Here is an 11,853-nt window from a genome sequence, read left to right on the forward strand (position 1 = left end):
TGATCAGCAGGATTGGAACGACTGCTCAGAAAACAAGTCTTGCTGATCTCTTACCTCACCAATATTTTCTGTTATTAAGTTTAATTGGATCGCTATCCACTGCTTACATTACCATGACTGTGAAGATGCCATTCACAACTGAGCCACGTAGTATACTATGATGACTTTTTCTTTCCTAAAAACTATTTTTCTAGAAGTTAATAATCATTCTCTTTCTTTTGCTTAGTTAGTTTTTTCTGTACCTTCCACTCATTCAATCCCAAATTCTCAACCACCTATTAAGCCTCTCAATATTTTCAGGTTATTGGGCCATGTGGGACTCTTCTGGAGGTTTCTGATGATTTAGATCAGGAATGAGTGCCCTCTCTGCCCAGGGTGAAGCAGTCCTCCCAGGATGTCTGAAAGATCCTTCCACCTTTTCCACGTATTAATTTCCCCTTTTCTAGCATTCTATGCATCCTTCTTTCTTATTTCCTTGTTTTGGAGAAGCCAATCCTCCAATAGCTTCTTGAATAATGTGAGAAGTAAATGTTTTGAACCTTACATATCTAGGAAATGTCTATTATTCTCCCATACACTCAAGTAACAGTTTGAGCACAGAGTTCTAGGATGGAATTAGTTTTCCCTTAGGTATTTCAAAGCATTGCTTGATTATCCCCTACCTTCCAACAATATCATTGAAAAGCTTTTCTAAATACTGTTTCTTTTATGTGACCTCTTTTCATTTTCTCTCTCTTATACTTTCTGGTGGGTCATGTTTTATTTTCATTTACTAAAACTTGGGGAAAATCTTATAGATGTGTGGGTTCACCCTGTCACCTTTACCCTGAAGTTCCAATCATGTATTTCTACTCCCCCATGACTGAGCAAGTTAGAAGCTGCCCATGTAATCGCATTACAAAGGCTATTGGGATAACAGTAGAAGAGCTGGAGTCTCTCATGTGAGGTGAGAACTACACAACAACAAAAAATGAAAAAACAAGCTAGACACCAAAACCTCACTAAACAGCAACTTGGACAAAAAGACTCTCCAGTTTGCCTTTCCTGGTCCCCAACCCCAGAAGACAGGCAACCCCTTGACCTGCTTCACAAGATTCCTCAGGATTTGCCCAACTGCCAGAAAGTCTGCTTGGCTGGTGTGGGTGGACATTCAGGCATGTTAGTGAGTTCTGTTTCTTATACATTGGACTTGCCAGTTTAGTGTTTGTTACTTCATCCTTGGAACTGAATGTGAATTCTGTAATCCTAAAAGACATATGGGAGGCCGAGGCTAGTGGATTACTTGAGGTCAGGAGCTCAAGACCAGACTGGCCAACATGGTGAATCCCTGTCTCTACTAAAAATACAAAAATTAAAAAAAAAAAAATAGATACTCTTCTAAAAAACCACAATGCAATGATCGCAACTCAGAAATTCCCTACAGTAATTCCCTACTGTCACCTAATATCTAGTGTGTATTCCAATTTCCTCAACTGTTCCCTAAATGTCTCTCTAGATGTTTTTTTTTTTCCCTGTTCTTTACCACCTTATTGGTGGTGGTTGTTTTGACCGAGGATCTGAGGTAAATATTCTTCATTTGATTTTTATGTCTCTTTTTTTTTCCAGTGGAAAGTAACTTTTATTGAGACCCCACCAGCTACAAAATCTATTCCTGGCATTAAGCTCCTTCTTTCTTTGCAATTTGGTCTTTCTTGAGTGGTCCTATGAATGCTTTCTTCTCCTCCATGGTCTGGAAGCGGCCATGGCCAAACTTGGAGGTGGTGTCAATGAACTTAAGGTCAATCTTCTCCAGAGCTCGCCGCTTCATCTCCACCAGCAAGGACTTGCGGAGGGTAAGCACCCACTTCTTAGTTCCCACCACACAGCTTTTCAGCATGACAAAGTCATTGGTCACTTCACCATAGTGGACAAAGTCACCCAGAGGGTTGATGCTCTTGTCAGACAGGTCATAGTCAGTGGAGGCATTGTTCTTGATCAGCTCGTCGTCCTTGATAAGGTAGCCCTGGCCAATCTTATAGATGTTCTTGCTGATCTCAGGGCAGTGATGGTAGCCTTTCTGCCCAGCGCGTGCCACGAGGGGTTTCCACGTAGCCCACAATGCCCACAACCACCATGGGTGGCGTCTCCGCAATGGTCAAAGCCTCCACCACCTCCTTCTTGTTCACCTTGGATCCTGGCTTGTCGACTTCCCGCTTGATGTGAATCATCCCAGCCTTGTATCCCAGGAAGGCTGTGAGGTGGACCGACTTGGACAGGACATCTTTAAGGAAGCTCTTCACCTTCCCACGATGCCTGCTGCTGCGCCTCCAAGGCAGGAAGCCGAGGAACCCATGTCTGGGAGTGGAGAACTTTCTGTGAGACAAAATCCCACCAGTAGAGGGATACTTATGTCTCTTTAGACTCTTTTAATCTTTTCCTCTAGAACGGTCCCCCCACCCACTCCCCCGACACACACACTTTTTAATCATGATGTTGATTTTCTTCCTGAGTCCAGGACAGTCTTCTTGTAAAATTTCCCCTATTCTTGATGTGTCGGGTTGCTTCCTCATCCTACTGGGTAGCTTGTCCTTAGCCTGCCCCCGTATCTCCAGTAACTTGAAGGATGGGTCTAGAGGCTTGATGAGATTCAGAATGAATGTTTGGCCAAGAGCACACCCTGAGTGAGACTGTGTGCTTTATGCTGCAGCCCATCAGGAGACCCACAGAGTTGGGTAGTGTCACAATGGGTGCTATCAAGTTTGAACACTTCAGCCAAGTGTTGACCACCAGATCTCTCCATCATGAAGGTGCTTTTATCCCATGCAATTAGCAAACAACTCTGGAGAGACTGGCACATGTGGGTCCCCTGTGCCTCAACCGTCCACCCAATGGCTTGGCCCCATTGATCATCCTTTAGGGTAGCAATCGTTCCATGAACAGCCCATCAATTGTAAAATACTTAATGGATGACTGGGAAGAAGAGAAAGGAGGGTTGAAGGAAGACACAGAGAACAAGGAATAGAGAGCTGGAAACAGGGAAGACAATTCTGAAAGCTTTGCTGAGGTCTTTCCCTATTTATATTCAACTTTTCCAGAGTCATGAGCCCTTCAAGGAAATGCTGGCCTGAAGCAATGACCAAAGAGGGTCTTCTGCACAGGCCTGCTGCATTAGCAAAAAAAGAAATGCATTTCAGTGAGTCCAGGTATCTAAATTTTGTTCTGAACTTAATCTCTGACCTTAGCCAAGAAAGAGCTAACAAATCAGGAGGATGTGTACAGCCGCACCCCAGATAGGGTATTTGGACAGCAGATTTACATGCGACAAGAAAGACGCTGTGCCCGCTCAGGGCACCTGGACCTCTTTGTACAAGGCTCGTTTATTCAGCACACCCAACAACAGGCATTCATCCAGAACTCTAAGTTCCAAATCATTGCTTCTTTCAAAGCAGTACTTGCTCCACTGTTCAGAAACAAGTTTCTTTGAAAGACACAAGTGGTCACTTTGCTGACCAGTTCAACCTATGTGTTGTCTTAGGTAAACTGTTTTCTTTCAGATTTTAGGACATTATGTGTGTCTCTATGAAGAATCTGGTGATGCCTGCATCAAAAAGTATTTCCCATAGACTCATATACTATTTATTTATTTATTATTATACTTTAAGTTCTGGGATACATGTGCAGAATGTGAAGATTTGTTATTGACTCATATATTTAAACCACTTCAGTTTATCTCGAAACACATGTCTTTTAAAAGACATCCCAACATTGAAAACTTTGTTCTCTATTGTCCAGGCTGCAGTGCAGTGGCTCAGTCTTGGCTCACTGCAACCTCGGCCTCCCGGGTTCAAGCGATTCTCCTGCCTCAGCCTCCAGAGTAGCTGGGACTACAGGTGCGCACCACCATGCCCGGCTAATTTGTGTATTTTTAGTAGAGACGAGGTCTCGCCATATTGGCCAGGCTGGTCTTGAACTCCTGAGCTCAGATGATCCACCTGCCTCGGCCTCCCAAAGTGTTGGGATTACAGGCATGAGCCATCGTGCTCAGCCTGATTCTGTGGCATTCTGATTAGACTTATGACCATCAAGAGCCCTAGCCTCCAAAACAGAAATTAAAGTTTACTCCAATACACATAAGGGGCAAGCAGAAACTCTCTGGCAAAGAGTTGACAATTAAGCAGGCGCAGTAAGTCTAGAAATTCTATAATACACAGCACAGCATGAGGCTGGCAGCAGGAACCTGGCAGGAGGTTGGGGGAGGGCAGGGCAGAACACTTCTCTGACTTGAAGAAGCAGAGGAGGTGTCTCCTGAGGGACTCCCCCAGGAATGGAAAATTATTCCCCACGGTGGGAACTGACTCCTGGGAAGTCTGCCAGTGCTGAGTCACCAGGTCATTATGAAAGCCTGAAGCAGGCTACTCTCCACAAGCTACAGTTTCACGACTCCCTAGAAAGGACTAGAATTATTTCAGGGTTTTTTTTTTTTTTTCAAACCTTGTATTTTTAAAATACGTGTTTCAAAATGATGAAAATTTAAATTCACTTTAGTTTTATTGTAACGGATGCATTATTTCTAAGAAGAGGGAGAAAAGAAAATCCTATTATCAAGCACACAGTTGCAAAGGGTGCTCCAGCTCCTGACAGGCTGGGAATTTAGAATCACTGCCCCAGAGAAGCAAATGCTAGATAAGTGCTGAATTGGCAAATTCTTCAGATGCTTTTTTTTTTTTTTTTAAATAAAGAACTATAGTGCCTCTTTTCAACAGTTTTACCCTATGCCTGCCTCCCAGCCTTCTGGACTCCCCCACCCCATCTTTTGTGCCTTACCTTGTGCTACTTCATCACCAACAAATTTCTCCTCAGCCTTCCAATTCCCTCCTGCAGAAGTGGACACAAATTTGCGGGAGATTAACTTTACAGGGACGGAAAAGCCCAACTAAGCAAAACATTCTAAGCATTCAAAAGGACCTGGCCAGAAGCTCTTCATGTAAGAAATTTATTGCCAATTACACAATCTCACTATCGGTATCAGCAGTGGAGCACTTGAAGGGCAGGAAACCAATTCTGACTTTAAAAATAAAATCGGCCAGGCGCGGTGGCTCAAGCCTGTAATCCCAGCACTTTGGGAGGCCGAGACGGGCAGATCACGAGGTCAGGAGATCAAGACTATCCTGGCTAACACGGTGAAACCCCGTCTCTACTAAAAAATACAAAAAACTAGCCGGGCAAGGTGGCAGGCGCCTCTAGTCCCAGCTACTCAGGAGGCTGAGGCAGGAGAATGGTGTAAACCTGGGAGGCGGAGCTTGCAGTGAGCCGCGATCCGGCCACTGCACTCCAGCCTGGGTGACAGAGCGAGACTCCGTCTCAAAAAAAATAAATAAATAAAATTCAGAGGGGAAAAAATCAGCCTGACGCTTCTGATGCACATTAAAATTGTGTGTGTGTGTTTTTTTCCTAACAGACATAATAATATTATTCCTAATAATGAAGGAGAATGGCATTATTCTTTCTTTTAGAGTGTTCAGATTTGGAATACCATTCTTTGTGTTAGGGTTTTGAAAAATTCTGTTTGAGAGTTCTATTCCCGTCCTTTCAACCATATTCTCTTTTGCTCTTCTCTTTTATCATTAAACAAACAAACAAAACACCAAACCTGTGTCATCTCTTGCAATATCTGACATGTGACTATTAAACAAGGGGACATAGAGTTCCTGTCCTGGCTGCTGAAACAGAGCTGCTTAAATGAAACAGCCCCTTTCATTCCACTGAACCTTAAGGTCCACGATCCTAAGCACAAATTGACGAATGGATTTCCTTCCAGCTCACCTTGAAACACCTTTGCCATAGAGAAGAACCTTTCTTCTTTGCTTCTGAACCCACAAGCGGGGCTACCTGAGGAGCAGTCACATTAGTACCTTGGACCACCAAACACAGGAGCATCCAAATTAAAGGACTGTCCATTGAAGACATAGTAAAAATAAGTAGAAAAGACCAGCCCGAGAGGGGTCAGAATGGGAGCCACCACAAAGGCAGTAATGTTGGCCATCATTTCATAGTTTTCAGTTAGTTCTGTCCCCAGCACCATCCTTGTCATTAGAAGAGACGTGGGCAGGTACAAAACTGTGCAGGTCAACCTAGCAAGATATTCAGACAAGGGAAAGAGGACAAAAGGGCCCACTTGCAACCACTATAAGAATTATAAATGTTATCGTAAAGGATGAAATACTCAAACTATATTACAGGATAGAAATTGCAAGTCATTTAAAGATCTAAGGAAATTTAAAAACTCATGTACGATGTGGTAGCTTTCTAAACTTGAGCTTTAAATAATTACTGCTTTATTTAAATCTTTTTTTTCCCTTCTCTTTCTGCCTTTAACTTGTCTGCTTACTGCGAACGTTGAATAAAAAAAAAAAAAAAAAAGAATCTTTGCATTTTCTCTTGTTTGTACCTTTGATATCAAGGAATCCCACTTTTTGGCTGAGCACAGTGGCTCATGCCTGTAATCCCAGCACTTTGGGAGTCTGAGGCGGGCGGATCACTTGAGGTCCGGAGTTTGAGACCAGCCTGGCCAACATGATGAAACCCTGTCTCTAACTAAAAATATGAAAATTAGCCAGGAGTGATGATGCACACCTGTAATCCCAGTTACTCGGGAGGCTGAGGCATGAGAGTCGCTTGAACTCAGGAGGTGGAGGTTGCAGTGAGCCAAGATCGCTCCAGTGCACTCCAGCCTGGGTGACAGAGTGAGACTCTGTCCAAAAAAAAAAAAAAAAAGAAAGAAAGAAAAGAAAAGAAAAAGTGGCCGGGCGCAGTGGCTCACGCCTGTAATTCCAACACTTTGGGAAGCCGAGGCAGGCAGATCACCTGAGGTCAGGAGTTCGAGACCTGCCTGACCAACATGGAGAAACCCCATCTCTACTGAAAGCACAAAATTAGCCAGGCATGGTGGCACATGCCTGTAATCCCAGCTACTAGGGAGGGTGAGGCAGGAGAATCATTGGTACCTGGGAGGCAGAGGTTGTGGTGAGCCGAGATCATGCCATTGCACTCCAGCCTAGGCAACAAGAGCGAAACTCCATACCAAAAACAATAATAATAATAAATAAATAAATAAAAAGAAAAAGCAATCCCACTTTGCAAACTGGTCAGCGAGAACTTCCAGGAGCAGACAACACTGCAACCTTGGCAAGTGTCAATGCCCTGGGATCAGGCTGCTGAGATTCAGTCCTGACACTGAACTAGGCAAGTGGTTTAACCTCACTCTACCTCAGTTTCTTCACTGGCAAAATGGGGACAATCAGTACACCTATCTCACGCCAAGTCAATTAAATTAAAGAATCCAGGCAAAGTGTTTAGCACCGTGCCTGAGAGCCAATCCTGACTGTTACGATGATGACGGGCATCGCTATCTCCATGTGCCCCCCAAGCAATCCCAGCTCATCTCTGAGCATTTCCTCTGCTTCTCCTGAAGAGCTCTGGACAAAGGCAAAGGAACGTCCTCCTCTGAGAGGGAAGCTTTGGCTGTCAAATAAATAAAATATGGAATCACAAATAATTAAATAACAATTTGAAAAAGAATGTCGACATTCACACTAGGGGTGATCTGGTCCAATTGTTACTGGAATGTTTATGTTCCATGTACTGTATTTTTGTATTTGTTCAGTTTATTTATTTATTTATTTATTTATTTATTTATTTATAGAAATAAAGTATTTGAGGCTATATTTGCAGGCTTAAAATGCCTTTTTTTTTTGCTTACAGAGGAAACAAGTTTGCTTCAAAATCTGATTCTTTATCTAAGTAAATTCACCGAATGACTAGTTGGCATTACACAAAAGTGGCACAAAAGATTGTTAAATCTCAAGAAAATTGATGTCTCTCATTCATTAGCAAAATCAACCATTTTTGACCTTTGATAGAGAATCAAGCTAATAGTGAATGCTCATCTCTTCACCAAGCATGAAGCCCTATCTGCCTCTGCGTTTCCAAAAGGTCCCCAAGGTTTGCCACCTTGAAGGTGGGGTTCACCTGAGCCTAGGGGAAACTGCTTCTCATGTGTATGCCTTCCCAAGGCTACAGGGTATTTGGTGGTTGAGTCCTCTTCCTACAAAAGCCAAAATGGTGAAGGGTCTGGGGTGTGGACCAGTTTAAATAGAAGGCAGAGCAGAAGTGGGCTGACATGCTCATCATATGAGCCTTCCAGCGGTCTATGGTATCCTTCTCGTTTTTTTGTAGAACTGTCTATAGAATGAGCTTTACTTATACTGTGAGTCTAAGCATTCAGTCTTGCCATGAATGCTTCACACAATTCCTACCAACCACCATGAGGTAATAATCCCATACTCCTTCGTTAGGTTCCCAAGAACTAATCACTTTGATTCACAAAGGCTTCATTTTACCCCATCCAGACATGCATGGGTTGTTTTGCCTATTGCTTTTGATCTGTTTGTTAGTCTAATACTGACAAGCATGTATCTGTTCATTCACTTTAGAAATGAAGCTCGAATCTTATGTGTCCTGGCTTTCTTAAGCAAGATAAAGTCAAGAAAATGCTTTAACCAAAGGAGAAGTTAACAAAGTTATGGTAAAATAGAGACTAAGAAATTGAGATATTAGCACTCAGTGGTGAGAATTTACCTAACCAAATCCATCCCCTCTAAAATAGAGATAATAGTATCAGCCTGACTGGTAAAGCTATTCTTCAGAAAACAAACAAACAAATAAAACAAAACACAAATAAACAAACAAAAAAACCCGAAAAGTCCAAATCCACTTCCTAGACCAGTGGCTTCTATACTTTTATTTTATCATTTTATTTTATTTTACCAGTTTACATGGTAAAAAAAAAAAATATATATATATATATATATATATCTTTACACCTTGACCCGGTACACAGACACATAAGCTGAAACAAAAGTTTTATGAGTCAATACTTCCCCTAATTACAGGCAATATAGAATGGTATTTTCTAACTCTATTCTATTTCATTTTAAGATGTTGATGTGACTTAGTAAATAGTTACAGCTCACAGTTTGAAAAAACATGCCCTAGAAAATTACCTCCTGGGCAGCTGTCTAATGAGGTCAAGCAAAGGGCTCCTGAGGCAAAGCCTAGTTTTCCCATTCTCATGCAGTCCCTGCTTGCACTACTTCATCACTGTTTCCCAAATGCCAGTGATAATATTATTCTGACACTTGTTATAAAGGTAGGGAAGACTTTATCCAAGATTACTGCAGGACGTGGTGGCTTAAACCTAAAATCCCAGCACTTTGGAGGGTCAAGGCAGGAGGATCACCTAGGAGGCCAGGAGTTTGAGACTAGCCTGGGCAACATAGGGAGACCCTGTCTCTACCAAAAAAAAAAAAAATTGCTTTTTTTAAAGGACTATTGCAATAGGGACAGTGCAATAAGGGAGAGAGATTGGGCTCAACTCCAAATACAACAAAGACTGCTGGGGCCAAGGAACAAGGTGGGGATGATTGGATGAAAAATTACCAAGAGAACACATCAAGGGTACAGAGATTCTTGCAAAACTGACCTAACAGAATTCTTGCTAAAGGCAGGCCAAGGATATATACATCAAAAGTGAGGGATGTTAGAAATGAAAGTGTGAAAGTGCAGTGAGAAAAGAAAATGTGGTACATAAAGAACTTGGTCACATATTAAGGGTGATCATATATCAAGGGTGAGGGATTCTTGCTAAACTGACTTAGCAGGATTCTTGCCAAGACTGGGCAGTGCAGGCTCGGCAATGACTAAGACCAAGGTCAAGGCCTAGTCGATAAGAGAGCTCAGAGGAGCCTGACTAAGCCTTGGCCAAGGAGAGTCTTTGCCACTGGCTGTGGTAAACAGAAAGATGGAAATGACTTTGTTATCACTACTGGAGGAAAAAACTCTCAGATACTGAAGTTGTCTTGCAGAAAGCAGGATTACCTAATGGTTCAAAGCATGGCCTTTAGGACTTCTAACTAAATGTAGCAGATTGACCTCCAGAGGCAGGAAAGGAGTTAAAAGACATCAGATGAAGAGACTTTAGCAAAGGAGAGATTTCAACAGGTGTTTATTATGATGATTATTATTGTTATTATTATTATTATTTTGGAAGATGGAAAGCAGATAAAGAAACGGTACAGATTTAGGAGTAAGTTGTGAGCTAGGGTGCCCGCAAGGGGAAGGGGGAGAAGAGGGTGTGAGAAGGGGCCAGTCCTCTTCCAGGACTCTGAGAGCATAAGCTAAGGCACCAGATGCCTTAAAAGACAGGTGCAAGGCTTGAGTGGGAGCAGCGTGAAAGTCAGAACATGGTCTAGTTGGATCTCCATGTGCCCTTTTCTTCCTTTGACCGCGGCAACTACCCTCCAGCCCATACATACTACTTCACTTCTACCCGACCCGAGCCAGGGACTGGCAATTACACTCTGGGAGAAATTAACCTGAAATTCTCTAGACTTCGGGTCATCAGACACAGTGTAAAGTAGGGGTCAATAAAATTGAAGGGACGGGTGATAGGGGTAAGTTTGCACTGTGGAGACTGAGACACGCAGGGATCCCCACTTCATCACCTCTCCCTACCCCCGCTCATGGCTAGTATTTTACCAACCAGGGTATAGATACAGACATTTGTTTCCTGGATAGACTAAATGGTCCCAGAAAAAAATAAAAAATAAAAAAGGAAGCCTTTAGATATTGGAATATGGGAGTCCCCACAAAAATTTCCAGCTCACCACTTACCCTACTTTGATGCCCACCAGTTAAAAGCCCAACCTTGAAAACACAGAGCTTCCAAGCAGCTAAGGTCTCTAGGCAGGCAAAGTAAGACTTCAAGATTTAGAAACCAAAACAGACACAACAAAAATAAGAACCCAGGAGAAACAGAGACAATGCAGGAAAGAGAAGAAAACTTCTAAAATAAAAATAAATCAGGTTACTCTCCTTAGAGAGAGATGATGTTGAATATATAGAACCAGAATAAAATGCTTTTAATGTAAAGCAATCAGAAAACAAGAAATTTGATCATTAAAATTCTAACAAACAATTGAAAGATAAGTAAAAGAAATCTCCCAGAAAACAAAACCAGAGGAAAAAAAGAAATAAGAGAGATGAAAGAACAGACTTAAAAAGCTCAATCCACAAGTTTCAAGTGGAATAGCAGGAATTCCCGAGGCAATACATAAATTGGAAGGAAGGAAATTCTATATAAAGAAAAGTTCCTATAACTAAGTTTCTATAACTAAAAGCTAAGATTCTCAAATTGAAAAACACCACTAAAATAATAAATTTTAAAAAATACACACCAAAGTCCTGTGCCATAAAATTTCAAAATACCAGGGTTAAAAAGAGAATTCTAAAGGGAATACATAGCAAACCAAAAAAAAGGGGATCAAATGGCTTCAGATTTCTCTCCAGCAACGCCTACTACCAGAAGACAATGGAGCAATGTTTCACAATTTTGAGGGAAGATCATTTATAGTCTGAAATTTTAAACTTGTCCAGTTACAATTAATGTGAATAGTAGGACATATACATTTTTAGACATGTAGGAACTCAAGAAAAATTACCTTCCATGCACGCTTTCTTACGAAGCTGCTAGAAGATCTGCTCCAGCAAAACAAAGGAGTAAATCAAGAAATAGGAGGGTATGAAATCCAGGAAATAGGACATCCAGCACAGGAGAGGGAAAGGGGAAATAGCCGATAATGCTGAAAGAAAGGTCCAGCATGTAGCTGACTAAGAGGGGGCTCCAGGGAAGGGTCTCCAGGAAAAGTTTGTGAAAAATAAGACTATAATTTCAGAACTTTTAAATAGAGACCTTATGTTGATAAGGTCTACCTTGCAGGAAGCCAGAGATTGAGGTCTACTACACTTCAATTTTTT

The 11,853-nt window shown here is 41.9% G+C and overlaps 1 pseudogene across 1 annotated transcript; it reads right to left on the reverse strand.

Moving 5' to 3' along the window:
* Positions 1–1,604: 1,604 nt before the first annotated feature.
* Positions 1,605–7,382, reverse strand: LOC112622514 (annotated as a pseudogene). Its single transcript, XR_003118998.1, has 3 exons — positions 7,362–7,382; positions 3,332–3,439; positions 1,605–2,402 (listed from the first exon to the last, which is right to left on the reverse strand). The product of XR_003118998.1 is annotated as a 60S ribosomal protein L3 pseudogene (transcript).
* Positions 7,383–11,853: the final 4,471 nt, after the last annotated feature.

The sequence above is a fragment of the Theropithecus gelada genome, chromosome 4 (assembly GCF_003255815.1).
Source record: "Theropithecus gelada isolate Dixy chromosome 4, Tgel_1.0, whole genome shotgun sequence".
Taxonomy (NCBI): Eukaryota; Metazoa; Chordata; class Mammalia; order Primates; family Cercopithecidae; genus Theropithecus; species Theropithecus gelada.